This window comes from Oryctolagus cuniculus, chromosome 9 (genome assembly GCF_051225735.1).
Source record: "Oryctolagus cuniculus isolate XC-2025 breed Fujian yellow rabbit chromosome 9, ASM5122573v1, whole genome shotgun sequence".
Taxonomy (NCBI): domain Eukaryota; kingdom Metazoa; phylum Chordata; class Mammalia; order Lagomorpha; family Leporidae; genus Oryctolagus; species Oryctolagus cuniculus.
The window spans coordinates 131,633,133-131,661,108 of record NC_142875.1 but is presented as its reverse complement, the minus strand read 5'-3'; the positions used below and the strand labels follow the sequence as shown (position 1 = coordinate 131,661,108).

The 27,976-nt window shown below is 48.7% G+C and overlaps 1 protein-coding gene across 5 annotated transcripts in view; it reads left to right on the top strand.

The window, feature by feature from the left end:
• Positions 1–27,976, top strand: part of SLC2A13 (solute carrier family 2 member 13) — a 341,591-nt gene that overhangs the window by 229,291 nt on the left and 84,324 nt on the right. The window lies entirely within an intron of this gene.

Sequence of the window (27,976 nt, the reverse complement as noted above, 5' to 3'; positions counted from 1 at the left end):
AGATAGAGTTAGACAGTGAGAGAGAGAAAGACAGAGAGAAAGGTCTTCCTTCCGTTGGTTCAACCCCCAAATGGCCGCATGGACGGCACGCTGCGCCGATCCGAAGCCTGGAGCCCGGGGCTTCTTCCTGGTCTCCCATGCGGGTTCAGGGCCCAAGCACTTGGGCCATCTTCCACTGCCTTCCTGGACCACAGCAGAGAGCTGGACTGGAAGAGGAGCAACCAGGACTAGAACCCGGCGCCCATATAGGATACCGGCGCCACAGATGGAGGATTAACCAAGTGAGCTACGGTGCCGGCTCCAGAAATAAGCAGTTTAAAAGGCTTCTCTTGTGCCCACTCAGCTCTCACCTCTGCCAGCCCGGCTTCTCTGAGTTCTTCACATGTGACCAGCTGTCCAGGCCGTCGCGCCAGCCATGCGCTGCACCTGAGCTGCTCCACAGTTCCTGGTGTCCTTGCCTTTCTCTTAGGAGGTCTGATTCTCTGGTCCTGCCAACAGCAGAGCCTGGTCTTTGTCTTGTCCCCGTGGTGCAGGCCTGGCAGTGGTGCCTTGTGAGGAGAGGAGATGATCTGCTGTCAGGCCCAGAAACCCCCAGCCCAGCCCAGTGTTTCCTCCCCATTGCCTGCCCCTGCAGTCACTGCACTTGAACCTCCCGGCTGTCCTCAGCCCCACCCAGCCTCCTCCATCCTGCCTCTCTGCACCTGCTGCACAAACACTGCCTTGTGCCGGCTCTGGGCTTCTCCCCTGGCTCGGGCATTAAGGGACAGAATGCAGCCACACAGTCCCCTGTTTCCCTCAGGCCCAAGGCCAGCACCTCACTCTGTGGGGGTCTGGGGCCAGTCACTGTTCAGACAGTGGGAACAGTAGAACAGCTGGTGAGAAAGAGGCCTTGTCGTGGCAAGGTGTGTTGCCCTTCTCACGATTAACAATGTTACCAGAGGAGATTCTATTTATATCCAGAGATCCACCCTTATTCTCCATAGAGCCTCTTTTCAGCTTTCTCTTTGTCTTCATTGTTGTCAGAATAAATGACTACAAACATGAAATTTAGGAGGCAGGGGCCCTGGACGTCCAGTGCTTACAGTTCAATTCACCGTGTGCATGCTTCCTGCAGCCCCAGCCTTGGGATTCGTGAGGTTTTCAGCCCCTCCCATCCTGGGTGGTTCCTGAGTGGCCCCCACCCCACGACAGCTATTGAAGGAGAAGTGGTACAAGTGGGGTGGATGGGTAGGAAGGGATGTGGGTGGGTTGCGCACCAAACCCGAGGCTGTGTTCTCTTTCTAGGCCTCTGGGGGCTGGGAGGTGGGGGGGAGGCAGGGACTCGGGGCTTGAGCACAGAAGTACAGAGGGAACCAGGCAGATGCGTTCCAGTGGGTGTGAAAGAGAAAGTCACACAGGCAAGGCACCAGTGCACACGGGTTCCAGCCTTTGGAGCTGTCATTGCTGTAGGTCATGGCATCTTCTGCAGGAAGGCCTTCGTGAGGCGTGTCTCACCCTGTGTCCGGGGCATGGGGAATGTGCACACTCGGCCCGGGGTTGTGGGCTGGGCTGTCGTGCCCACACCTCACTCTGCATCCGGGCAGGCTCTGCATTCTGTGAGAAGTGTGTCTCAGGTGCATCGCAGCTCCAGCAGACATTTGTGGGATCCGTGGGCTTCCAACTTCCATTTTCCCTGTGGGAAAAACACATCTTGGGATTCTGGTACGCAAACACAAACAGGATTCTGGTACCTTGTAAATTAGGGATCAGCTTGGAAACTCGGAGAACAAATATTTTCTGTTTCTTGCTTGAGAAAATTAAATAAAGAAAATCAGCATAAACACTTTGCATGTGCTGAGCACTTCTATAAATAATGCACGAATGCTCTCTCTCATGGTTCCACATCTTGATGGATTTTCATGAATTTGTAAGCATTCAAAAGACTAAATGTGTTCCCCTCCTTGGAAGAGCCAGTAAAATCGAATGACTTTTTTATTTCTAAGATTCGTGCATTATTTGAAATGCCATGAAAATAGCAAAAGCTTACTAAAATACAGCTACAAATAATTAAGCATTATTTATATATTAACCTATGGGTTCATTCACATCGTTTCTTTTAAGACATAACTTAGTACTTACGGTGGAAGAAGACAGAAGACAAAGCAGTTGATTTTGCTGTTTGTAAAGAGACCCAAGTCTGTGTCTCCAAGGACTCTGCAAAGCATATCTTCCCTTACCTCCTTTGCGTTCCCTCAGAAGTGGTTTACCCATTTTCCTACTTTAAGGCAAGTGGGGAGGAAAACCATGACTGTAATCACCTGCACTTGCTCAACCTTTAATTTAGAATCATCACAAAAAACCATATGAACCCCCTGCATTTAAGCAGCTCTCGCTTTAATAAGAATTTTCGTAGTTGATTTAATATTGACTTGGCCCGGCTAATACAACTGAGATTTCTCTGCCTCCACCCCCATTCTCCTCATGGTTGCCCAGCAACAAGAAATAGACGAGACCCAGCAGCACAGAAAAATAGGCTTAACTCTCCTAGAAACTGATGAAATAAAACTGGTCCCTTCTGGTCGGATTAAACGCTGGGGGAAGCTACCTGGTGACTCACATGTCCTGTGTGTAGGCATGCGTGTGTGCATATAAATGGACATGTAGACGTAATGCCCATACCCAGTAGGAACAGACACACTTAGATCTTGCCTGCTCACTCAAGCAGTGGTTTTGGGTGAAATTCAGGCAGGAATTTGTCCATTGCCTCCGTTTCTTTCCTTGAGGTAAGAAATAAGAGTTGGAGTTAATGGCATCAGGGACTGGGGATAGGAGCCGTCACCCAGCAGAAAGCTGTGCTGTGAGATCTGTCCGCAGTGATTTTTTATCTGTGAGAATAGAGTGCATCAGACATAGGTGAACATTCCACAGACACATGTGGTCTAAAGTGATAAAGTACTGTTGTTAGAATGTGGGGTCCTCTAGCTATCGTGAAAATCCTCTTCCTCAGCTCTCTGGTTTCCTTTGAGAAGTAAAACCATAAGGATAGCTTTTATGCTGCTATAATTGAACCTAACAGAAACTGTTCTTAATCACAGCCAAAGAGACATTGATTAAAAATTTCCCAGGCCAGCCGGCGCCGCGGCTCACTAGGCTAATCCTCCGCCTAGCGGCGCCAGCACACCGGATTCTAGTCCCGGTCCGGGCGCCAGATTCTGTCCCGGTTGCCCCTCTTCCAGGCCAGCTCTCTGCTGTGGCCAGGGAGTGCAGTGGAGGATGGCCCAAGTGCTTGGGCCCTGCTTCCCATGGGAGACCAGGAGAAGCACCTGGCTCCTGCCATCGGATCAGTGCGATGCGCTGGCCGCAGCGTGCTGGCCGCGGCGCACCAGCCGTGGCAGCCATTGGAGGGTGAACCAACAGCAAAGGAAGACCTTTCTCTCTGTCTCTCTCTCTCTCTTACTGTCCACTCTGCCTGTCAAAAAAAAAAAAAAAAAAATTTCCCAGGCTAACTCATCTGTGAGAGACAGTAGGATGAGTTAGCCGCGGGAGTGTGGAGATGTTCACTCTGAGCATTTTAATCAAGGCCAGAATCGTGTAAGCATCTCTGAATTTGTGGCAAAGTCTCTGCTTTAGGTGAAAAAAAGGTCTGTGTTTGTTTCTGAAGTCCCTCTCACTCCATGAGTGTGCAGCCTGTTTTAGAACATTAATATTTATAGACTTCAGATGTCTGAAGGAGGAACATCCCATAGTAAGCTTGGCAGCGTTGGTAGGACTAATACCGAGCAGCGTTCACGCGTGCACATTTGCCGTATTTGGGTGCAAAATGCTGTGTTTACTTAGAGATCTCATTTGGAATTGAGGAGCAAAAGTGTCGCCAAAGGAAGCAACTCGTGTAGAAAGTTAATTAAAGCCGCGGTGCCGCCCTGCGCCTGGAGTTGAGTTTTATTTCCCGCTCGTCATCTGCAGCCCAGTCTGTGCAGCACAGGATCCAGCCTGGGTGTTGGGTAAGCGGCGTGCGCTGCTCCGCTGTTGAGTGACAGCTGGGGCCCGGTTGGCTGCTGGCTGCCGGGCAGCTGGGCTGGGCTGCTGGAGTTTGCGTATTTCCTAGGTAGGTTTTCAAGGCACTTTTCTTCAATGAGGTATTCAAAATATCATGCCGAACAAACACTTTTCTGACTTAATTATTGTTCCCGATGGAACCAGCACGTGACATTGTGTTGCTGCATCCTACTCTGTGGTCATGTTTGTGTCCTTCAGGTGATGGTAACATGCCCCAGTAAAAACCCTGGGCGCTGAGTCTCTATAGAAACTCCCTCATAGACAGCATTTCAGGTTGCTGGGGAAATCAGGTTAGCCCAGTGTGTAATGCAATCATTAAGAAGTTTGAGGCCGGTGCCATGGCTCACTAGGCTAATCCTCCACCTGCGGTGCCGGCACACCAGGTTCTAGTCCCGGTCGGGGCGCCGGATTCTGTCCCAGTTGCTCTTCTTCCAGGCCAGCTCTCTGCTGTGGCCAGGGAGTGCAGTGGAGGATGGCCCAAGTGCTTGGGCCCTGCACCCACATGGGAGACCAGGAGGAAGCACCTGGCTCCTGGCTTCAGATCAGCGCAGTGCACCGGCCGCAGTGGCCATTTGAGGGGTGAACCAACAGAAAAGGAAGACCTTTCTCTCTGTCTCTCTCACTGTCCGCTCTGCCTGTAAAAAAAAAAAAAAAAAAAAAAAAGTTTGCGATCTGTTCCCTCCTGAGTTTACTCTCTAGAAGCCTTTTTTTTTTTAAGTTTCTTGTTTGTTTTCATCCCCTGGAAAGGCAGGGTAGTAGGGAGATGAAGGGAGAGAAGAAGGGGAAGAACGAGACAAAAGAGAAGGAGAGATCTTCCGTCCACTGGTTCATTCCTCAAACGCCCACAACATCCAGGGCTAGACCAAGTGGGAGCCGGGAGCCGTGATTTCCAGCGAGGTCTCCCACGTGGCTAGCAGGGGCCCACGTAGCGGGGCCATCATCTGCTCCCTTCCATGTGTGTGACCCGGAAGCTGGGTTAGGGGCAGAGCAGCTGGGCTCCTTACTCGATGCAGCATTCTAAGGACCCAAGCACAGATGACTGCCCACTTCTCATGCCATTTAAGCCGTTCACCGAAATTATTCAAATGCCAGAGCTGCATGCTCAGGTTTGAATATTATGCAGTCTTTTTGGAAGTAATCGGGCCTGTGCTTTGAAGATCAGTTTAGAATTTAGCGTTACTTTTCCACGTAAATTTGCTGATTGGACTCAAATTATGGCTGCATTGCTGTGGCCTTCAGATTCTGTCTCCTTCCCTGATTACTCATCTCCTAAGCGTGCTCATTTAACTTACCATCCCCTGGAGGAAAGGAAATGAGCTTTTTATAAACAAATGTTTCCTAGAATGTGGGCAGTCTCTTGTAGGCGACTCAGCAGAAAATAGCATGCAGACCCAGTAAGACCTTGGTGCCTTCCGGGGGTGTGTGTTTCTGGGTTTGAGTGGGAAATCCTGTGCCGTTGACCTCGTGGTGGTGGGTAAGTGAAATTAGATGCACAGTGGCGACGTCCACGTAAGTCAAGCCCGTTATATCTGACCGGCTTCTGTTAGCCTGGAAACGCAAGGGAGCCTGACTCCCTGGTGTCCTGTGAGTTGCGTGGCTGTCACTCACCCCTCTGCCTCTGAAACGCTCAGCCCGCTGTAGGCTCCTCGTTTTCTGCTTTGGCGAGGAAAAGAACATGGTGTCTTGTTAGCAGTTTTCTTTCAAGTACCCCTTGCAGGACTTGAAAGCGGCATGGGCTCTTTGACAATGTGCACCAGAGGTGCAGTGTGGCATGGGCTCTTCGCGGTGTGCACCAGAGGTGCAGTGTGGCTTAGTTTATTACCAGTGTTGTGACTGGTGTATCATGCTTGTTTCTCTGCCACGTGCAGGCCACGGTTGTCCTGTCTGCCTTTGTTCTCTCCTCCTTCTCACATCACCACCTCCTCCTCTTTCGTCATCTGTGCAAAGATAAAGAACATGGAAAGTGTCCCATTTCAGTATCCTAAATGTATGAAGTCCCCATTTGCACATTTAATTTGTTCATGCAGAGAGAGAATAACCAAGAGAGATATAAATAGCCTGGTTTCCATCCAGTTCCAGTCCCTGAACATACGGCCTGGGGCAGAGCAGGGGAGTGGGGAATTGCCATCTGTGGCGCCTCGCGGTGTGAGTGTCACATGGACCTGAGTGTGAGGCCTCAATGTAAAGACGCGTGGGTTGCAGATGCAATGGCCCTGAGAACAAGCCAGCTGTGCTGTCTGGCAAACAGCGGCAGGATTAGTAAGCCGTTCAGTGGTGCACAAGAAAGCCCCTGACCGTGGAGGAGGACCTGAGCAGTGGGATGTGGGACGTCGGTCTCCAGAGGGACACACAGATGCTGTGTGTCGTAACTGGTGGGTGAAGCTAAAGATTTTCGGGGCTGATTGTGAAACCTTTGGAATGGCAGCATTTCTGCTGTATCGCGTGCATCACCGTCATCTCCTCACTGTGGTGATGTGTGAGCGTATGGGTTTACAAGGCTCATTTTGTGGTTTTAAGAGCTGCATCTTTTCCTTGGTTCTTGCCTGTGTAGGGACTTGATCATCAGTATCCACAGCCTTCAGAAGAGAGGTTTGAGCCATCACGTCCTCCTCTAGGAATTTATCCTGATGGATACTCCTCAGGAGAGACAGATGCTCTGTTTTTCTGCATACCTGATAGAAGGGAAAGAGCTATGATCTGAACAGTGATGGGCTCAATGTAATTGTGTGCTATTCAGCCATTAATAACTGCTGGGACTGATGATAACAGATAACATCTCTCAAGTGCTTACCATGTACTTGGAATACAGTAAACTCATGTACAGTATTATAGAATGAACCAAAATTATTAGATTTTCTGGATCTGTGTAAAAATGTCTTATTTTGCATCGATGTGTGTTTAGTGTAAACATGCATATATACATTTTAACTTTTGAACATGTTCATTAGAAGAAAAATTCTAGAAGAGTAAAACAAAAATATAAATAATGATTATAGGTGAGGAGGAAAATGTGATTTTTAAAAATATTTTTATTTTCAAATTTCTGGACAAAGGAGATGCTACTTTATTTGGCTAATTAATTATAAATTCTCCAACCCGGTCACATATAGTTATCTTGGTGAAGATCACTTGAAATCAAACAGAACAAAAACTCTACATCCTCAGTACACCAGCCGCATTTCCAATGTTCTTGGCTGTTGTTGGCTGGTTCTTGTCCTGGTGGACAGAGCTGGTATCGGGCTTTTCCATGGTCACCACACGGAGTTCCACTGGGCAGCCCTGCCTGACCCTGGTATGGAGCTTGTGCTTCTGTGGTAAACAGAGAAGTACCTCCATCCGGCCCTTAAGCCAGGGAGGGACTGAATCCCTTCTCCACATAGGCAGTTGGTGTTGTCACTGTGATGGGCCGTTGCACAGGGACAGTGAGATTCCTCAGTTGGGGGTTCCATTTGGGCTGATCTTCCTGACAACGTGGAAAAGCCAAAGTTGGACAGTGGCACTCATGAGTTTGGTTTCTGCCGTGTGCATACCCTGAACCATGTGTGGTCAGGGAATAACCACCAGCCAGGGTCATCGCTTGCCCTCAGGGAAATGAGCGTTGGACTAGAGGTTGGAGCTGGTTTGCCACCTCTTTGTCATGTTCTTTGTTCTCCTTCACCCCACTCCTGCTGGGTTTAGGGAAATGTAACCCTCCACCCTCTACCATGCAACCATTCTGGGAAAGGAGCAAGGGGAAGGTGTATCCCCCCGCAGGTAACCTGCTTCTAACACCTGTAAAGGTTGTAAAGGTTTTAAATTCATTATGGACAAAGTAGTGTTTCTCAAGAAAAGCGTGTAGGTGTACTGCTTTAATAAACTTTTGATTTTGTGAAAACTGGCAATAAAAATGGCCTATAAGATGGTTAATTTCAAGTCCTCTGCTTCTAAGAACCTGGAGACACTAGTATTTAAATTCTGATGAACACCATTATCTGTTTTTCTTGAAATAGTATTAAAAAAAAATCTTGTGTGGTTCAGTCCCATGTGGAGGAGCCTCCTATGGGAGCAGCTTCATCTCTTTGACGTTTTGCTGCCAGCCAAGGCCTTTGTTCATTCACCCTGGAGCCTGTCCCTTGGATCTACCCAGATCCCGATTGTGGATCCCTGCTCTGGCTGATTCTTCACGTTACAGGAGACGTGTGTTGGAGCAGGTGTTTAGCCTGGGGTTTAGATGCCCGCATCCCACATTGAAGTGTCTGAGTTCAGTATCTGCCCTGCTGCTGATTCTTGCTTCCTGCTAATGCAGGGTCTGGAAGGCTGCAGGTGAATACTCAAGTATTGGGTTCTTGCCTTTCACGTGGGAGATCTGGATTGAGTTCACAGGTCCTGGCTTCAACCCCTGGCCCGTCTCTGGTCGTTACAGGCATGTGAGGAGTGAAACGGTGCATGGGAGCCTTCTCTCTGGCTCCCCCCATCTTTCTGACCTTCACAGGCAGTAAATTTTACAGTTTTTGTTTTTAAAAAAGATGTGTGGAACAAATAGAAAAAAAGACCGGTTTAACTTTATTTTCCCTTCTATTCATTCCAGAATTAGAATTTTTGTCTGTCTTGTATGATCTGTGTCTAACCACCCCGGTATCCAAGCTAAATCAATGCAACAAGAGGACAAATTGTTTTCAACAACTCAGACGCTAATTTTATCCCTTGTATTGAGTGAATATTTTGCTTAAAGTCTTTATTAGCTTGCTTATCTAAATGTGGGTTATGGATTGGAGAAAAAATTCAGGAATAACATTATTATCATCTACTCTTTTTTATTTATTTTCATTTTATAAAATTGTATTTAAGGTGTACAAACTTCATGAATTTCCTATATGCAGTTTGAGGGACATAGTGATTCTTCCCACCCTACACTCCCTCTCACCACTCTTCCATTATGAGTGGCAATAAACACAGGGTTACAGATCACTCTTTAATATGCAGATTTCATATCCTTTAAGCAAATTCTCGGAAGTGAGATTGCTGGGTCATGGGTTTGATCTATTTTCAGATATCTGAGGTGTCTCTGTGCTGTCTTCCACAGTGGCTGCACCAGCTTACACTCCCACCAACAATGGATTAGGGTACCTTTCCTCCACATCCTCACCAGTGTGTGTTATTTGTTGATTTCTGTGTGGGAGCCATTCTAACAGGGTGAAGTGAAACTTCATCATGGTTTTGTTTTGCATTTCCCGATAGCTAGTGATCCTGAGCATTTTTTCATGTGTCTGTTGGTCATTTATATTTCATCCTTTGAAAAATGCCTGTGCAAGTCTTTTGCCCATTTCTTGACTGGATTCTTTATTTTTTGTTATTGAATTTCTTGAGCTCTTTATGGATTCTGGATATTAATCCTTTATCAGTTGCATAGTTTGCATTTATGGTCTCCCATTCTGTCTTTTGCCTCTTCACTTTGCTGAGTGATGTTATATCCTGCTGCTTTACCAAACTCTTCTATGAGTTCCAATAGTCTCTTAGTGGAGGCTTTTGGTTCCACTTTTTATATAAAATCTTGTCATCTGCAAATACAGATAATTTGTATCCCTTTGATTTCTTTTTCTTGCCTAATGGCTCTGGCTAAAATTTCCGAGACTGTGTTGCGTAACAATGGTGAGAGTGGGCATCCTTGTCTGGCTCCAGAAATTTCCAGAGATTTGTCTTCTTCTAGCTCAGATATTCTTTATTCTGCATCACCAAGTGTGTTGTTTAGGTTTTCCACTACATTTTTTATATAACCTATTGACTTCTTCATTTCTAGACTGCATTTTGACTTCTCTTTAAAATCTATTTCTTGGGGGAAAATTTTCGATTATGTCATGTATGGATTTCTTTAATCCATGGATTTGCTTCTCTCTGCTTCTAAATAATCCTATGATTAATCTTTTGCATTTTCTTTGAGGTATTTCATCAATCTCTTCATTTTCACATTCTAAAGTTGAAATGTTATTGTGTTCCTTTGGAAGTGGGGGGTGTCATGCTGTCATCATTAATCTTGTTTCTTGAATTTCTGCATTTACTTGTAGGCACTGTTGGAGACACTTTATTTTCCTGTGATAACTTTTATGCTTCTGTAGCTTAGTGGAATGTCTACTCTTTGAACACACAGAGGTGTGTGCTGGGTGTGGCCAGGGAGCTCTGCTCAGGGCTCTAGGGTGGGGCAAGTATCCAGGTGACAATAAGTTGGGTGTAGTAGATCTCTTGTTAACAGAAGGGGGTCTGTTCACATCCTCAACTCCTCTCTTCCAAGGTGATCAGTGCCCGGGTGTTGGTCCTCAGCCGGTGCAATACTCACCTGTACTTCTGCATGAACTGCACAGAGCATCTGCAGTCCCCGGTGTGAGCAGAGATCGCATTGCAATGACCCACCCCAGGCAGTTAGTGAGCTCTGAGCATGTAGAGTTGCACACAGTGATTGCCCAGGTACCCAGCTACACCAGGCACCCTCTCTTGCAGTCATAGAGTTCTCATAGTCTCAGCACTCGGGGTTCCCAGTCAGGGGGTACAGACAATCTACTCTGCCCCACTAGCCTGTCCTGTCCACAGAGAGGCTGAGATGTTCCCAGAGCCAGTTTCCTGTGGGTGCTCCGCCTCGGGGCTTTGAGTCCTGTAGCCTCTGATATGTTGAGAGTCTGGGGGCATCTCACAGTCATCTGTGGATGCCCCGCCCCCTGTCAGTCCTCCCAGCCAGAGTAAGAGTCAGTGGGGAATGTGAGTTTTCCCCTCTGGTGAAATCCCTGGATCACACATGTGCGCGGTACCGGCCAGCTGCAGCTCTCCTCATTTCCCAGTCGTGCGTACGGGATTGTCTCCTGGCAGTACTGACGTCGGAAAGGCTGCTTCCTCTTGCCTGGTGCCAGGTGGTGCCGGGTGGTGCACCAGAGCCCCTGTGGTTGCCTGTGCTCACAAGATGGTGACTGTCCCTGCCAGTCTCTGCTCACACGCAGGAGCTGCTACCTACTTATGTCCAAAATGGTGCCCGCCCTCCTGCATCTGGCTGCCGGTTGCCGTTGTGGGAGGGATGCGGGGAGAGCGAGATGAGCCCCTTTTCTTTTTCTCTGGGAGAGCTGGCACCCTGTTCCCCTCGGGGCTCTGGGCTGGACTCAGTGTAGTCCGCTGGGCTCTCCTTCTGCATGGCCACTGCCGTCGGGTCTCACCTCGCTCTCCAGACTGGCGCTTTGTCCGGCTCAGGGCTGCTGGGGTCACGTGCTGTGTCTGTGCGGCGCCTCTCCTTGCCTTCCACTGCAGTTTTCCTTCCAGCTCTCCTCTGGGAATGGACTTTGCCCACCCCGCCCCCACCTTTTGTTTCCTGTCTTTTCCTGGTGTAAAACAGACCATCCTGTCCCTATTCCTCCATCTTGGAATACTCTGGTAATGTACTGTTTTTTAAAAAGATTTGCTTATTTATTTATTTGAAAGTCAGGATTACACACACACACAGAGAGAGAGAGAGAGAGGTCTTCCATCTGCTGGTTCACTCCCCAGTTGGCCGCAATGGCCAGAGCTGCCAGGAGCTTCTTCCAGGTCTCCCATACGACTGCAGGGGTCCAAGCACTTGGGCCATCTTCTGCTTTCCCAGGCCACAGCAGAGAGCTGGATCGGAAGTGGAGCCCATATGGGATGCCAGCACTGTAGGCAGCGGCTCTACCCACTATGCCACAGCACCGGCCTCGTAATGTACTCTAATTTATGAAGTTCATGCGTGTTCTTCTCCTCAGATTCAACATGTGGGTAACGAGTGTTAGTGGCTTAGAATTGTAAAAAATAAGATTTTAACTCTAAAGTGAAGATGGCCATGTTTTCATATTGATAATGTGGAGATTTTTCTGGGGTTTTCAGAGACCTTTTTCATTTTAGTTTATTGAATTGCAAGGCCCTGGGCACACTAGACCATAGCCCATAGCTAGTAGAATGTGGCCATGTTTACTGAATATTTGAAAAGGCATTTACTGAAATCTACTGCACATTTACCTCAGTGTACTAAATGCCGACCACATTGCATGAAAACATTAAGCAGAAGGTTGTTTGGCTTTGTGGGATGTTGTACATTTCACCATTTTTCGTCATTTGTTTTACTCCCTACTAACACATTTAGAAGTAAAAATTAATTTATAGTTTAATGAATGATAGACTTACTTGTTCAGTTCTTTGTTCATTGTGACTTCAAAACGTTGGAACTGAATATTTTTATTTTTTAAAAGAATCTGAAGACAAAAATATTGCAGAGAATATTTTCAGTGTAGTTGTAAAATGAAGACTTCAAAGCAGGTTGAGCAGCATCCGGCCTGCACGTAAGGCCCGTGAAATAGCTTGGGCTGGGCCTGCTGAGGCAGCTGCAGGCAGGATGAGACAGTCAGTGGGTCTACAGCAGGCTCATTTTTAAGCTGATCATTTCATATGGTCTGTGGAGGATGTTACAAATACCCAAGTCGCCCTTGGCAGGAAAACAAAGCCCACCCCTGCTCTAAAACTGTATCTAGGGTTACCCCCCTGCACACCCACACACACATATCATATCTATCTCATTCTCCCCAAACACATGTACTCTTCATTATACAAAATATCAGGTTTTAGTTGAAATCTGACTTCTTTGAAGTTCAACACGAGTTTTATTTTATCACAAAAAGCTGTAGAACTTTAAATGAATACTTATTTTCAATAAAATAGATGTAGATAAATTACTGAAAAATCCCAAGCTCCCACTTAGAATGTTGCCTAGAATTTTTCTAGAAAATTGACCAGTATATGTAAATGACTAATGTGGCATTTCTTTCTCATTCTTGATAACTCTTATTGGTTTCTCTCATATAATAGTGTGGAGTGTCTTTCTAGTAGAGAATATACAAAAGCTATATTATTGTGATTTTCATCAGAATAATATGGAAATATTAAGTGTAATATAATTATATCAGAATTGGAATCTGGTTTAAATTTGTTTTAATTCATGGAAAAATCCATTTATAGCTTTTCTTTGAACCTGAAAAAAATCATTTCTGTCTTGGAGCAGCAGAGAGACAAAGAGCTCCCATGTGCTGATCCCTCCCAGAAAGCCTGCTGAAGCCAGAGCCTGGAACTCAGTCCCCTTCTCTCACCTCAGTGGCAGGATCACAGTCACTCAGACCATCACTGTTGCCTCCCAAGGTGCACTTCACCAGGAAGTAGGAGTGGGGAGCAGGAACCGGGTATCAAACTCAGGTCCTTCCGTATGGGACACTGGTGTCATAACCAGCATCTCAACCATCATGCTAAACACCCTCTTTCTGCTTAGCTTTTTATTTCTGGGGGCCGATGCTGTGACGTAGCAGGTTAAGTCACCGGCTGCAGCACTGACATCCCATATGGGCGCCGGTTCGAGTTCTGGCTGCTCTGCTTCCAATCCAGCTCCCTGCTAATGGCCAGAGAAAGTGAAGGGGAGCCCAAGTCCTTGGGCCCTGCACCCACGTGTGAGACCTGGAGGAAGCTCCTTGCTCCTGGCTTTGGATCGGCCTAGCTCTGGCTGATGTAGCCATTTAGGGAATGAACCAGCAGATCTCTCTTTCTCTCTGTAACTTTGCCTTTCAAATAATAATAAATTTCTTCTGAATATATAATTGGGAAAATTATTAATATAAATGTCAGGATTTGCAGTATCTTTTTCTTGGATCACACAAGACTGTTGCCCAACAACTTGTTTTTGAGTAAAGAAAATTAATGCAATTTTTTCTGTTTTACTACTTTTCTTGTCATCTTAAGTCTGTGTCCTCATTTTAGAGAAAATCAAAATACATATTGAAATAAATAGATTAACTGTACACTGTACTCCATTTATCGGTTATTTTTAAAAAAAGTGAAAATAAACATTAAAATTGCAGTAGTTAAAAAATCTCCCTTTGACCGGTGCTGCGGCTCACTAGGCTAATCCTCCGCCTTGTGGCGCTGGCACACCAGGTTCTAGTCACTGTCGGGGTGCCGGATTCTGTCCCGGTTGCCCCTCTTCCAGGCCAGCTCTCTGCTGTGGCCCGGGAAGGCAGTGGAGGATGGCCCAAGTCCTTGGGCCCTGCACCCCATGGGAGACCAGGAGAAGCACCTGGCTCCTGCCATCGGATCAGCGCGATGCGCTGGCCACAGTGCGCTGGCCGCGGCGGCCATTGGAAAGTGAACCAACGGCAAAGGAAGACCTTTCTCTCTGTCTCTCTCTTTCACTGTCCACTCTGCCTGTCAAAAAAAAAAAAAAAAAACTCCCTTTGACCAAAGTTAGTTTTCATCTCAGCAGTCGCACAAATCAAGTTGCAATGATAAAGTCAGAAGCAGTCCAGGGCACAGCCAGGGAAATCGGTCAACAAAAAGAGCCAGCAGGGTCCTGCAGCAGGGCCAGAGGTTTCTGTGTGTTTCCCTCCTGGGGGAGAAGTAAAGACTTGCTCAGACCAGCTTATCTGCCCCTGTGACCAGCACAGGTGGAAGGTGAGGACAAGTGGCCCTGCCATCCTGCTGCTCCCAAGACCTGCAGATTAATGAGCCGTCAGGGCAAGACATGGCCTCCTTCATGGCCAAGAAATAACCCGGCTCCCTCTCAGCCCAGGCTGTCTTCCTGGAGTATCAGCAGCGTGCCATGTGGGCAGGATAGGAAGGATCAGCCGCGGGAGCAAGGGCTCCTGTGTGACTTGCGGCCAGAAGTTGCCTGGTAGGGCTCCTTTTCCTCACAGGAGAGTTGCACATCGAGGCAGCTCACAGCCCATGTTTATTCTTCCTAAGCTCTCTGTTAATTTTAAATATTTGTTTGAAAGAGAGAGGGAGAGACGGACCTCCCATCCCTTGCGTGGCTCCCCAGATTACTGCAATGAGCAGGGCTGGGCAAGGCTGAAGCCAGGAGCCTGGAACTTCCTCAGGGTCTCCAGTACGTGGGCCCATCTTCCAGTGCTTTCCAGGCACATCAGCAGGGAGCAGGATTGGAAGTGGAGCAGCGGAGACCTGAACCAGTGTCCATATGGGATGCTGGCACTGCAGGCAGTGGATTAACCCAGTGCGTGACATCAGCAGCCCCGTGTATTTTTTAAAGAAACTTGTAATGATAAACAAACCACTTATCAAGGTTGTAATTTCTTCTCTTTTTTAAGATGTATTCTATTTATCTGAAAGGCAGAACTGCAGACAGAGAGAAGGATAGACAGAGAGATCTTCTGTCCATTGGTTCACTTCACAAATGGCCGGCATTGCTGGGGCTGGGCCTGGCCAAAGCCAAGAGCCTAGAACTCCATCCATGTCTCCCACATGGGTGTCAGGGATCCAAGCACTTGGGCCATCTTCTGCTGCCTTCCCAGGCACATTAGTAGTGAGCTGGATCAGAAGTGGAGCAGCCAGGACTTGAACAGGTGCCCATGGGGAATGCAGGCATCACAGGTAGGGATTAACCCACTGGGGGACATCACCAGCCCCCAAACTTGCAATTCCATAGAAATAGAGAGGTGTTCTAGCTGGACGTCTGGAAGAGGCAGTGGATGGATGTTGAGCCCCTGGGGTTTAACCTCAGTGTTGGGCCTCCAGCAGTTCACCTGCCTTGCTTCCATTCTCCTGTCCTGTCCTGTCTGCACAGCAGGATTCCTGCAACAGCCGATTCTCAGAGCCCTGTGATTCCTCAGCTGAAGAAGCAGTGGAGTTAAGTAAATACAGGGGCCTTCAGAAAAGCCCACGGAGGTGCATTTACAAAAGAACTACGCGTGCACTTCAAAAAAATTTTTTGCACCAAATTAAATGTATCTTTTAATGCCACCTTTTGAAGGATTCTCATATAACGTTAGTAGTGTTCATGCACTTTGCAAAAACAGGATCCAAACCTCCCATCTTTCTGGCCTGAACCTTCGATGATGTTGTTTATGCCCCAAGATTGAAGACCGAGTTTCACTGCTCTGCAAGGGATGGAAATGTGCAGGGAGGAGAGAGAGAGCAACCCCCACCCCATCAGGGGCCTGGGAGTTCAGCAGAAGCGTCAGCAAAGACAGTGACCGGGCCAGAGCTGCAGCACTCACAGTGACCCCAGAGTGCAGGTGGGAGCTGCAGCCGATGCCTGCGGGCTGGGAAGGAATCCAGGTGTCCCGTGGACACGCTTCTTTACTGCATCCACAGAATTAGACCTCAAAAGCCACGTGTGGAACATGGAGTCTCAGGAATTCAGGTGCGCAGCTTTGTTTTTTAAGCCATACGTTATTTTTTATAAAAATATCCTTTAGAGTGAATGGTCCAGCAGATTAAGATGGTACTGGGGAGGCCCATGTCCCCGTCAGAGTGCCTCGCTTCCGATCCTGGATCCACTCCCACTTGCAGCTCCTGCTAATGAGAGGCAGCAGCAATGGCTCCCAGACTTGAGTTCCTGCCATTCATGTGGGAGACCAAGACTGAGTTCCCGCTCCCAGCTACGACCTGGCTCAGCCCAGCCATGGCTATTGCAGGCATCTGAGGGAATGGAGATCTCTGTGTGTGTGTCTAGGTGTCTGTCTTTCTCTCTCTGTTTTTACTTTTGAAGTAAATGTAATAAATAAAATGTCAGTACATAAAATGTAGTTGTGGTTAAAATGTGGAAAAGCATGAGGACATAAAAGCTGTTTGTGACTCCGCCTCTCAGGGTGACACCTTTTCACTTCTTGTTGTGCATTTATTCATCGCATGACAGAATCAAAATCAAGTCACATGAAGGTTTTTTACCTAATATTAGAATGGGACTGTTTTCCCATATTATTTCTTATTATTTTAAACATATTTTTTTATATTTTTAAAAATATTTTATTTATTTTTTATTTATTTGAAAGTCAGAGTTACAGAGAAAAAGGTCTTCCATTCACTGGTTCACTGTCCAAATGGCTGCAACGGCCAGGGTAGGCCTGGCGGAAGGCGGAGCCAGGAGCTTCCTTCAAGTCTCCCACATATGTGCAGGGGCTGAAGCACCGAGGCCGTCTTCCCCTGCTGTCCCAGGCCACTAGCAGGGAGCAGGATCAGAAATGGAGCAGCCAGGACACAAACCACCATCCATATGGGATGCTGATACAGCAGGCAACAGCTTCACCCACTAGGCCTTAACCCCGGCCCCAGAGCATTTTTATAAATATGTAGATTTATCTGGTATGGCAAGGCCATATTTGTTTTACCTGTTACATAATGTAGGGTATCAGTGTAGATTCTAGTTTTTTCTTCGTAAGTTAATAAATATATTGTATTTTTTTTTCAAGCTTTTCTGTTTTTCAGTATTAGCTCAGCAGGCTGAGGCCAGGAGTCTGGGACCCCATCCAGGTCTCCCATGTGGGCGACAGTGTTCTGTTGCTGCTGCAAAGTGCCGTACATCTGGGGGCTTAGCAAGCACAAGCTATTATCTTGCAGTCCCATATGCTAGAAATCGGACATATGTTTTGAAAATTTAGCAACAAGTATGAGATTGACAGTAATTCTGTGATTTCTGTGGGTTCAAGTGCGTGGTAATATATGACTTGAAAATAAGCAGTGAGATAACTTGTTACCTGCTATAGAACAGGCCTGACAAACTGTAAAGTGAAATACTGTGATATGGTAACTGAGATCTGTTTGTGCACTTGTCTAGTTTATGTTTGTAAACATTTCTAAAACCACAATATCATGATACACATTTAGGTTGTGTTTTGAGGAAGAATTGTTATTTTAATTGTTGAATTCCCACTTGTGTTTCTATGAAGGAAACAGTTTTAACTCCTCAGAGGAAAAATAGGAGTCACTGATGGTTATTTAAAACCCTTGGATAGTCTTAGTGTATATTTAGATACACACAGAACACAGCTCTGTGAGTCGCCTGTAGCTGTGTGATTCAGGATACAGTGAAGTCGCATCAGTCAGGATCGTCGTAACGCCTGATGACTTGGTGAGGTTTCCAACTAGGGGAAGCACTGAACCTCCACAGCTCACTGCTCACGGCCTGCTTCGCTTGTTACTCCCCTGTGGACAGCCCAGGAAGTATGAGCCAGGACCGATCACAAGACAGTAGAGCACTCTGCCTCTGCTGCCAAGTCAGATTGATTCCGAAACTGGGCGGGTTTCACCGTCACTGCCTCTGAGAGCCCCGCTCAGCCGTGAGTGTCAGGAAACACCCAGGGCAGTGGAGCACGGAGCACTGGCTCCCAGGGGCCGGATGGAGCTGGACGGCGGCACCTGCCCAGCACCTGCCCGGGTGGCCCTGCTGCTTCTCCTGGCGGCTGTGGATCCTCCGTGGCTCACTGCTAGGTCAGGACAGTGCGTTTCTTACCCACGATCTGCCAGATCAGGCCCACAGAGTGTCCAGGCCTCTGTTGACACAGAGGAGGAGCAGGGACAGGAACTGTGGCCAAGTGACTCCCAGTGCTCTAGAAATTTCCAGGGGAAGGGTTGCTGATCACTCGTCTGTTCACACCGGCCTCTCGCACCCTTGCCCGATGTGGGCAGTGTGGGGGCAGAGAACCGGGAGAGGGATCCTTGCAGCCACAAGCGCCAGGCCTGATCCTTGGCTGGAGTTCTATGCTCTGTCAGCTGGAAGGACGGAGCCGAGCCTCTGCGGTTGGAGGGACTGCGCTCAGTGTGCAGGAATCCCTCACCCACATCGCGTGAGAGGCACAAGGAGCAGGCGCTCTGCCTCCCCGCTAACCTCACATATGTGAAAAGGCCAGTGGCTGTTCACACCTCAGTGTGAGCCTCCAGGTGTGTTTTCACGGACCCCAGAGCTGGCAGTGGGGGAGAGTTTGACTGGCGTTGCGCCTCTGGTGCCGGCCGAGGCTCTGTGTCCCGTGAAGGGGCCACGTGCTCTGGGACATCCCCTAACAGACAGGCTGCCCGGCCGTTTGGCCATGCCATGCGTGGAGGTCTCTTCCCAGCTGATCACTTCTGGTTGTTAGATTTTATGACTGTCACTGTTAATGACAGCTTAGTGCTAAACTAGGCGGAAAACCTTGAGCTATTGAAAATGAAAATAGTTTTCATGCAGAAAGGAAAATGGAAGGTGGTGGATACCAGTAAGGGCTCGTGTTCTGCTGTACGTGCATTGTGATTTAACTGAGTAGGGGTTTGCAGAAGGCCTGCTTAGATCCTGGGTGTGCGTGAGAATGGATCCTGGACCATTGCTGTTGAGTTAATCGCTCTCTGAAGTGCCTTGTAAACACTGGCTCTTAGGAGTGTGTGGGGTGGTGCTTATGCAGAGCACAGGGGGACACTCCCTGGCATCCAGTAGGTGCTCAATAGATGCTACTTCTCCTTTTTCCTCTTTTATCTTGAGGTGGCTTGTGCTGTTAGAGTCAGCTCCAAAAAACGCTCCATGTTTGCCAGTATTTTGTTCCTCTAGTCCGTATTTTCTAATGAAATAGCGTTAGGTTTTCATGGTGAGGAGCGGGAAGTGAAAAGGTCATTTCTAAGAATTTGCCCTGTGCCCCCTGGGTTTTCAGCTTCACCGTGGCGGGTGAGGCTCCAGCGTGCCCTCGCAGTAGACGCGTGCTGTGTATACATACGTATGTGTGGACAGGTGGAACCGTTTGTCCTGCCTGTGAAGGGCCCTGAGCAGGTATGTCCTGGTGCCACATGCGTGCACTGGGAGTGGAGCGAGCATTGTCTGGGAGCTCTCCATTTGAACATAAAGGGCACCGTGCCGTCAGCAGGCCCCCGTCGGCCGGCAGCCTAATACGCTGTTGAATAATACATCAGTTTGTCGGGCTTCTCTTTGCAGTTCCTTTCCCCAAGGCTGTTACAGTTGAACTAGTTCCTCTGCTATTAAAAATTGATCACCCTTTTCTCCTTGATATTTAAAAACGGAAAGATCAGACTTACCCATATTAACTCAGAAGTCTTTATTCACTTATTTCAGAAGAAGTTTAATAGAGCTTAGTTAAACAGAGAGAGAGAGGCAAAGAGAATTTGAAGTGAGTGACTTAGGAAATGGGTCGTAGTCAGAGGGGCAAGGTGATTTCTGGACGGAAGCGGCACCGCTGAGACGTTCCCTGCTTTTCCCTGTGCTCTGGGAACCTGCACCAGGGCCTGCTGAACAGAGTGAGACAGCATCCTGGGTGGAGAGTGTACGTGGACAAAGAGCAGGGGCAGCTGGGAGCTCTGTGCTTGCAGCCCCTCACGGGGGAGTCACTGTGCCATTGTCTGTGTGCATGAGATGGCGTTAATGCTGCCTGCATATCACAGCGGCGATTTTCCTTCGTGCCTGCACAAAACCAGGCCCACCAGGGAGGCGTGTCTTTGGGCGCAGGGGTTTTTCCCAGCCGGCTGCAAGCCCCGCCTCCCAGAGCAGTCCCCCAGGTGGTGCTTGGCTTTTGTCTCCCCCTGTGACTGGCACACAATAGACTCTGAATACATGTGTTTTTAAAAATTTAGTGTGTATTTTCATTTTACTTGGAAGACAGAAGAAGAGGAAGGAAAGGTCTTCCATCCACTGGTTCACTCCCCAAATACCTGCAAGAGCCACGGCTGGGCCAGGTTGAAGCCAGGAACGTGTTACTCCATCCAGGTCTCCCTTGTGGGCGGCAGGGACCAAAGTAGTTGAGCCATCCATCATCTGTGGCCTCTTAGGGTGCGCGTTGGCAGGAAACTGGACTTGGAAATGGAACTGGGACCCAGGCCCAGGCACTCTAATATAGGATGTGGTCATCTCAAACTAGGACTTCACCGCTGTGCCCAGCACTCCCACCAGAATAAATGGTATTTTAATGACATCTAATTGAGACATTTGGCCATTATGTACTTATTCTCCGTTGAAACATTATTATCATTATGTATAAATATTTGTGGAATGTAATATTCAGTCTGGGAGTTAATTACTGCAACTTATTTGTAGTGTGGAAGCACCAAGAAACAAAACACATGAATTATTTCATTTAAGAAAATACTAAGTTTGGCAAAAAAGAGAAGAAATTAAAAATGTCTTTCTCTAAAGACATAAATATGTCAGTTGCTCACTGTTATTATTTCAGGTTTGTTTTACTGAAAATAATTCTAGATTTAGTTCACAGAGTTGGAAGCTTAATAATCTAACCTACAAAACTTTAAATGCACTAAACAAAATTTTTAAATGAGAGATGCTTATTGTAGACAATTGGAGACATGGAAAGCATAAGAGGCACTTAAGTCTCCCCACTGGATCGTGTGTGTCTCAGCGTTTTGCCTGTTTGTCATATTTTCTGGTGGTTATTTTTAGTAGAGATTCTACCCCCTACCTACTTTACTTCCATCTTTTGAAGGTTTTTGGCTTTCATTCTGTGTATACTTGATCTATTTTCCCAGTTTGTGATTGCCTAGAGACTCAGAGTTATAAATAATGTGCATAAAATAACATATTTTTGCATTAACAGATTTTTGTGACTATGCTGCTTTTATATAGAATGAAAACTCTTGCCGACTTTTACTCAGGCCATTTGAAGCCATTGCAGCTTAAAGTAAAACACTGCCTGACTTACTTCCTTTAGGTGAGAGCAGTGTTTCTCAGGAAGTGCATACCTCCTGCTGCCCTTTGGCCACCCTCAGGCTCCACACTTCCTGAGAAGAGTGTGAAGTCAGCCTATCACCCTCCTTGCGTTGCCTTTCCTGAGATGTGGGCAGAACTTGGAACCAGAGATAACACACCATGGCAGAGAGTGGGCGTGGGGCACAGCAGTGGGGCCATCTGCATCCAGCACAGAGGACAGGCCGCTGCTCCACCCTGACACCAGCTTCCTGCTAATGTGCATTCTGGGAGACCTGAGCTAGACGCTTCAAAACCAAAGAGCATGAAAGTCATGGAAGTCTTTCGGGGTTTGTGCTGGGTCAGCTCCTCTCTAAACCCAGGCCTTTCGTTTAACGTGGCTTAAATCCTAGTATGCCCTTGACCCAGAAGAACTTGAGTGAGACGAGGTTCATAGGTGACTGTCGGGAAGTTCTCTGCCGTGGCACCTGGTGCACCTGTCCCCTTGGTGCCATGGGTATCAAAATAATGGGGACTACATTTTGGTAGTTAATTTTTCCCGCTTACACTGGCTCTCATTGTCAGGAAGAGTTTGTCCTGTATCACTTGTTTATTTAGAAAATTAAGGTCTTTATCATTTCATGCCAGACAGAGTTTTTCTTTATTAGGAGTCAGTGTATTTTGTTTTGTCAGACAAACATTTAAAACTATCTCTCTTTTTCCGTTTAGCTGTTTGTGTATGTCAAAGGCAGAATGACAGAGAGAGATGGAGGGAGCTAAAGAACTTCCGTCTGCTGGCTCACTCCCCAGATGGCCGCAACAGCCAGGTCTGGACCAGGTCAGAGCCAGGAGGCAGGAACTCAATGCGGGTCTCCCACATGGGTGTCAGGGTCCCAGGTACTTTGGCCGTCTCCCACCGCCTTCCTGGGTGCATTAGCAGGGAGCTGAATGGGAATGGTGCCTTGGCCATCGGGAATTTTAGTGCTAACGTGTAGCAGCTACACAGCTAACATTTTTGCATCATTATCTTCGTGTTGTAGTGTCCTTATTCCCTCTTCCCAGCCTTTAATTTTTGTTTTAGAGTGTCTCATCCGGTGTTTTATTAAAAACATTCTTCACTCAGTTTTGCAAGTTTGTGATAACGTCAATAACTTCAGCAGTTATTAAGTGTTCTTACTGTGACACTGGCGGTAGTGAGAACGATAGGCCGTGGCCTCTAGAAGCTTAGAAACCAGGTAGCTTTTCCAGAAGTTCCTAGGAAAGGCTTTTGTAACTAAATGAATATTTATTTTGCAAAGCCTGTGAAGGACTCGCGATCCTTCTTTTCCTGCCGGTCAAGATTCACCCTCAGAGTAGACCGTCACTGTCAAAGCCGACACATAGGCTAGCGCTGTCTGTCGTGGTCAGGTTTGTCACGCAGCGCACGTCCGGGCCTGGCCCTCTCCGTTCCTGCTCGTCCATGGAGAGCATGACGCAGGACTAGGGAGAACACGCTGCCCCGGGCCTTTCCTTTCCGTGTCGCTCGTGGGCGGACATCAGAGGTCGCCCAGGGAGTCTTTGATGGGGATCACAGTCCTGTCTGACAGATGTCTGACACCACGTGGAGGACAGAAGCCTCCTGCTTGGAGCCTGAAGAGGAAGGCGAGCCTTGCTGAGCTGTCCACGCCGTTCTCTTAGGAAGCAGATCCTCTCCGGTCTGGATGAATACGCAGTCCTTTGAAGATCCAAGCCAGGGCTAACGCTGGAGACGACCGCACACATTAGCCCCTCGCAGCCGAGGTTGGCCGAGATCACCGTGTGAGTCCTTGGATTGTGCGTGTTCTAAAACATGAGCTGCCTGTGCCGCTCCGCACATCGTTTATCTCTCACAGGCTCCGTGACGAGTTTCACCTGACGAGCTAGGTCGTCACATGGCCTGGGAACGCGTTTCGTCACTCCCTGAGTTCCTCTGCCCCTGTGGCCCTTCCCGTGGAAACCCTGGTGTGCCATCAGTCACCCTCTCCTTCTGAGCCCTTGGCCTCTGCCATTGCTCTGCTGATCAGCACCTGCACTGTGACAAGTGGAGTAACTGTCCCCCCATAGATGTGTGCAGTCCAGCTCCCAGAAACTGCCTGCGTGACCTCACGTGGCAAAGGAAGGTCGTGGTTGCAGACTAATTGAATGTGCTGTTGGGTCTGGCTTAGGCAGAGACCGAGTGGGCCCTGGCACAGTCTGAAGGACCCCCCCCACCCCCGTTAGAAGAGAGAGGCAGAGGGAAGTTGGAGGGGAACGACACAAAGGCCGTTGACCCACCCTGCCTGGTTGAGAGGGATGAGGAAGGGCGGGGAGCCTGGACACAAAGGAAGCTCTCAAGGCCGGAGAAAGCCCGAAGACCCTCTCCCGGAGCCCCCAGGTCATCTCTGAGCTCGGGATTTCTTAAGAGGATGTTTGTGTGGCACCATTTCTCATGACAGTAATGAAAGCTAATCCCTTTACACGAGTGAGAGGAAGGAAAATGCAGAAGAGAGTCAAGGCTGCCCGTCCAGGGGCTGGGACGCAGCCATCCTGTGGTTGGGAGGGAGCAGCAAGGCCATCAGCATGCTGTCCGCGGCTGCTGTCCGCGGGATCATGCCTGTTGCCAGGTAGCGACATGAAATGCACGGGTCCCCAGAATGCTGCCCATGGCTCTGGCCTGCCCACGTCCACCTCCTTGGCTATGGCCAGGAGGTCTCTTAGATGAGACCCCTTTCTTCTCTTGGGGGAGCCATCTCCCAAGTTTCCGCTGCCTCCCCAGTACAGTCCATGCAGCTGTGTGGGAGACCCTGACAGAATTCCTGGCTTCTGGCTTCCGCCTGGCCCAGCCCTGGCCATTGTGTCCATTTGGGGAGGGAAGCAGTGCATGGAACATTCTCTCTCTCTCTCTCTTTTTCCCCTATCCCCATGTATATCTGCCGTTCAAATAAATAAATCTTTAAAATAAATAAATAAAAGCAGCAGCAGGGTTGAGTGTTGGGCCCAGTGGTTAAGTCTCTGGTTAAAATGCCCAGGTCTCAGAGTACTAAGTTCAGGTCTCCGCTCTGCCTCCTGACTTCAGTTTCCTGCTGATGCCCACTTTGGGTGTAGTAGGTCATGGCTGCAGTAGCTGAGTTCCTGCCACCAATGTGGGAGACACAGAGTTAGTTCCTGGTTTCCCACTGTGACTGTTGTGGGCATTTGTGGAGTGAACCAACAAATGGCAGATCTTTTCCTTTCTCTCTCTCTCTCTCTCTCTCTCTCTCTCTGTCTCAAATTAAAAAAAAAAATTACACATATCAAAATAACCACCCTGTCTTGTTTAGTTTTTTCCAAGGATCCTTTTTCAAGAATTGTTTTGCACCTTGCGTCTATTTGTACCATAAAACACTGAGAAGAATCTCAAGTTTAGCATGGAAAGAATCAAAATCCTTGAGCCTTAACTGACTGGATTTTCTCTAGCATTCCTGTTTTCTAGGGCTCCAGATTTGGTGTTTGTGTTAGCTTGATAGTGAGCCCACCCTGGTGAGACCCCATGCACAGCTGCTGTTGAAAATGTCTGCAGTAGAATTTGGAAACTCTAAAGCAGTATTCAGGTGGAAGGAGTTGTTTTTATAATTGTATAATTTTTATCGTCACTTTGTATTCTGACTGCAGAGGACTCAGTCTTTGTATGATGGCAGGAGAAATACCCCAGGGATTTCTCTTTTGACAACTGCTGTCAGAATTCAAAGTCCTCAAATGGTTGGTATAATTTTTAGTAATCAATAAAACACATCCTTCACACTGCATAGTTTTTTATAAATTGTGTTTCTAGTATAGACGAGGAAAACACATTTTATCAAGATGAATGAACCCATGTTGGTTTAATACTTTGCATAGGTGCCATTATCATTAATTTAAAAAATAGCAGACAGAAGCCATTGATGAAACAATGCGATTTAAATGTATTGAAAACAGATTTTATTTTTGAAATGTTTTGAAAGTGTTGATAAATATCTGAAAACTGTAGATGTCCAACTATGGATACATCCAGCTTGATTGAACATATTGCTTGCGTGCTCACTGTTAGATTTGGGTAAAGCTAACTTGTTAGGTTACAGTGACTTGAAAAGCTAGGCAAAGCCATGACTAAGAATCTGCTGTAGGTTTTTTGAATTATTATTTGAATTGTATGTATTCACGGGGGAATACATTGTGATAGCTTGATATGTGTATACAGTGTGTAAGTATTAGATATTAGTTAGCATTTCGTTCTCCTTATACCTTAAAAATGTGAATTAGCATTTAGTAATTGTTGTTTTTATGGAGTACTTGTGGTATTTCAGTAGGGTGCACAGCTTGCACAGGGTGCCTAGGGCTTCCCTCTCCTTACCACTGCTCTGGGCTTGGTCCCTTTGAAGTAGGCAGGCTCACAGGTTAAAATTGATCAGATTTGTGAACTGGAAGACCACGCCCCTGTGTGACCTCATGCTCCTACCTGATGCCTTTGCCACGCCCCTGTGTGGCCTCATTCCCCTACCTGGCCACACCGGGGTGCCCATCAGCCTATCAGGGTAATTAACCACTCCCCTTTGGAAGTGGGTTAAAAGCTGGACACAGTGTGCCCGGGCGGCTCTTCTTCCCTGGCCTCTAGTCAGGAGGGGGCTTGCTGTAGCCCTGCGCCTCCAGGGCCCGTGGCCTTCGGGCCATGTGCTCTAGGCTTCCTGGCCTAGATGCTCATCCATGTGGCTGGTTCCTGGTGCTCAGTATGAACCCCTATTCACCTCTCTCCCCTAAATAAAGCTCTCACTCTCCTGTGCACCTTTCTCACTAAATAAAAGCTTAAAACGTACCATGCTGCTTCTTTTATCTGTGCCGGTATTTAGAATTCTTCTCTAAATATTAGGCAAGGACCCTCTCGGGCTTATTAATATCGGGGATTTAGTAGTAAGCCCATGGTGAAATCATAAGGCACCCCAAATTGCAGTAGCACATGTGGCACCCCGGATAGCATTTCTAGGGAACTTCAAGGGGCCACATTTCAGGGTAAATTTTAGGGGGTCTTTTCTGATTTCACCTTGCACTCTCGTCTGCTTGCTCATAAAGTACAGAACAGGTGGTGGTGAACTGTAGTCACCCCCGGTGCTCTAGACACTGCGACTCACTCCTCCTGGCTCCTGTCTGGGCCCCTGGGTCCCTGTGGAGTTTGGGTCCTTTCACACCTTCTCAGTGATTGTCGGCAAGTGCTGGATTTCCTTGTCTTCAGGTCAGCACTGGTCAGCTCGTGCAGCTTCTGCTGTTTCCGTCAGAGAGGAAGCATCCTGGGAGAAGCCTGTCTTCCTTCCGTGTGGCAGAGCTGCTTCCGTGGTGCGGCAGGGAGCTGGCCTTGTGGTCTCTGCAGAACCGATCGCCAGTGAACGCAGCTGGTGCAGAAGGAGTGTGCGGGGCCTGTCCATGCTGACGGTGCTAGAGACTGACGCACCCGGAATGCGCTTTACCGGGAACCGCAGGGCTGTTCTCGCAGACACGCACCCAGGGTCTGCTCTCCTGCCCTGCTGGGTACCGTCAGAGCCGCTCTCGCGGACACGCACCCAGGGTCTGCTCTCCTGCCCTGCTGGGCACCGTCAGAGCCGCTCTCGCGGACACGCACCCAGGGTCTGCTCTCCTGCCCTGCTGGGTACCGTCAGAGCCGCTCTCGCGGACACGCACCCAGGGTCTGCTCTCCTGCCCTGCTGGGTACCGTCAGAGCCGCTCTCGCGGACACGCACCCAGGGTCTGCTCTCCTGGCCTGCTGGGCACCGTCAGAGCCGCTCTCGCGGACACGCACCCAGGGTCTGCTCTCCTGCCCTGCTGGGTACCGTCAGAGCCGCTCTCGCGGACACGCACCCAGGGTCTGCTCTCCTGGCCTGCTGGGCACCGTCAGAGCCGCTCTCGCGGACACGCACCCAGGGTCTGCTCTCCTGCCCTGCTGGGCACCGTCAGAGCCGCTCTCGCGGACACGCACCCAGGGTCTGCTCTCCTGCCCTGCTGGGTACCGTCAGAGCCGCTCTCGCGGACACGCACCCAGGGTCTGCTCTCCTGGCCTGCTGGGCACCGTCAGAGCCGCTCTCGCGGACACGCACCCAGGGTCTGCTCTCCTGCCCTGCTGGGTACCGTCAGAGCCGCTCTCGCGGACACGCACCCAGGGTCTGCTCTCCTGCCCTGCTGGGTACCGTCAGAGCCGCTCTCGCGGACACGCACCCAGGGTCTGCTCTCCTGGCCTGCTGGGCACCGTCAGAGCCGCTCTCGCGGACACGCACCCAGGGTCTGCTCTCCTGCCCTGCTGGGTACCGTCAGAGCCGCTCTCGCGGACACGCACCCAGGGTCTGCTCTCCTGCCCTGCTGGGTACCGTCAGAGCCGCTCTCGCGGACACGCACCCAGGGTCTGCTCTCCTGCCCTGCTGGGTACCGTCAGAGCCGCTCTCGCGGACACGCACCCAGGGTCTGCTCTCCTGCCCTGCTGGGCACGTCCTGACATGTTCTCATGCTGCGCGTCTTCCCACTCCCTGCCTTTATGTC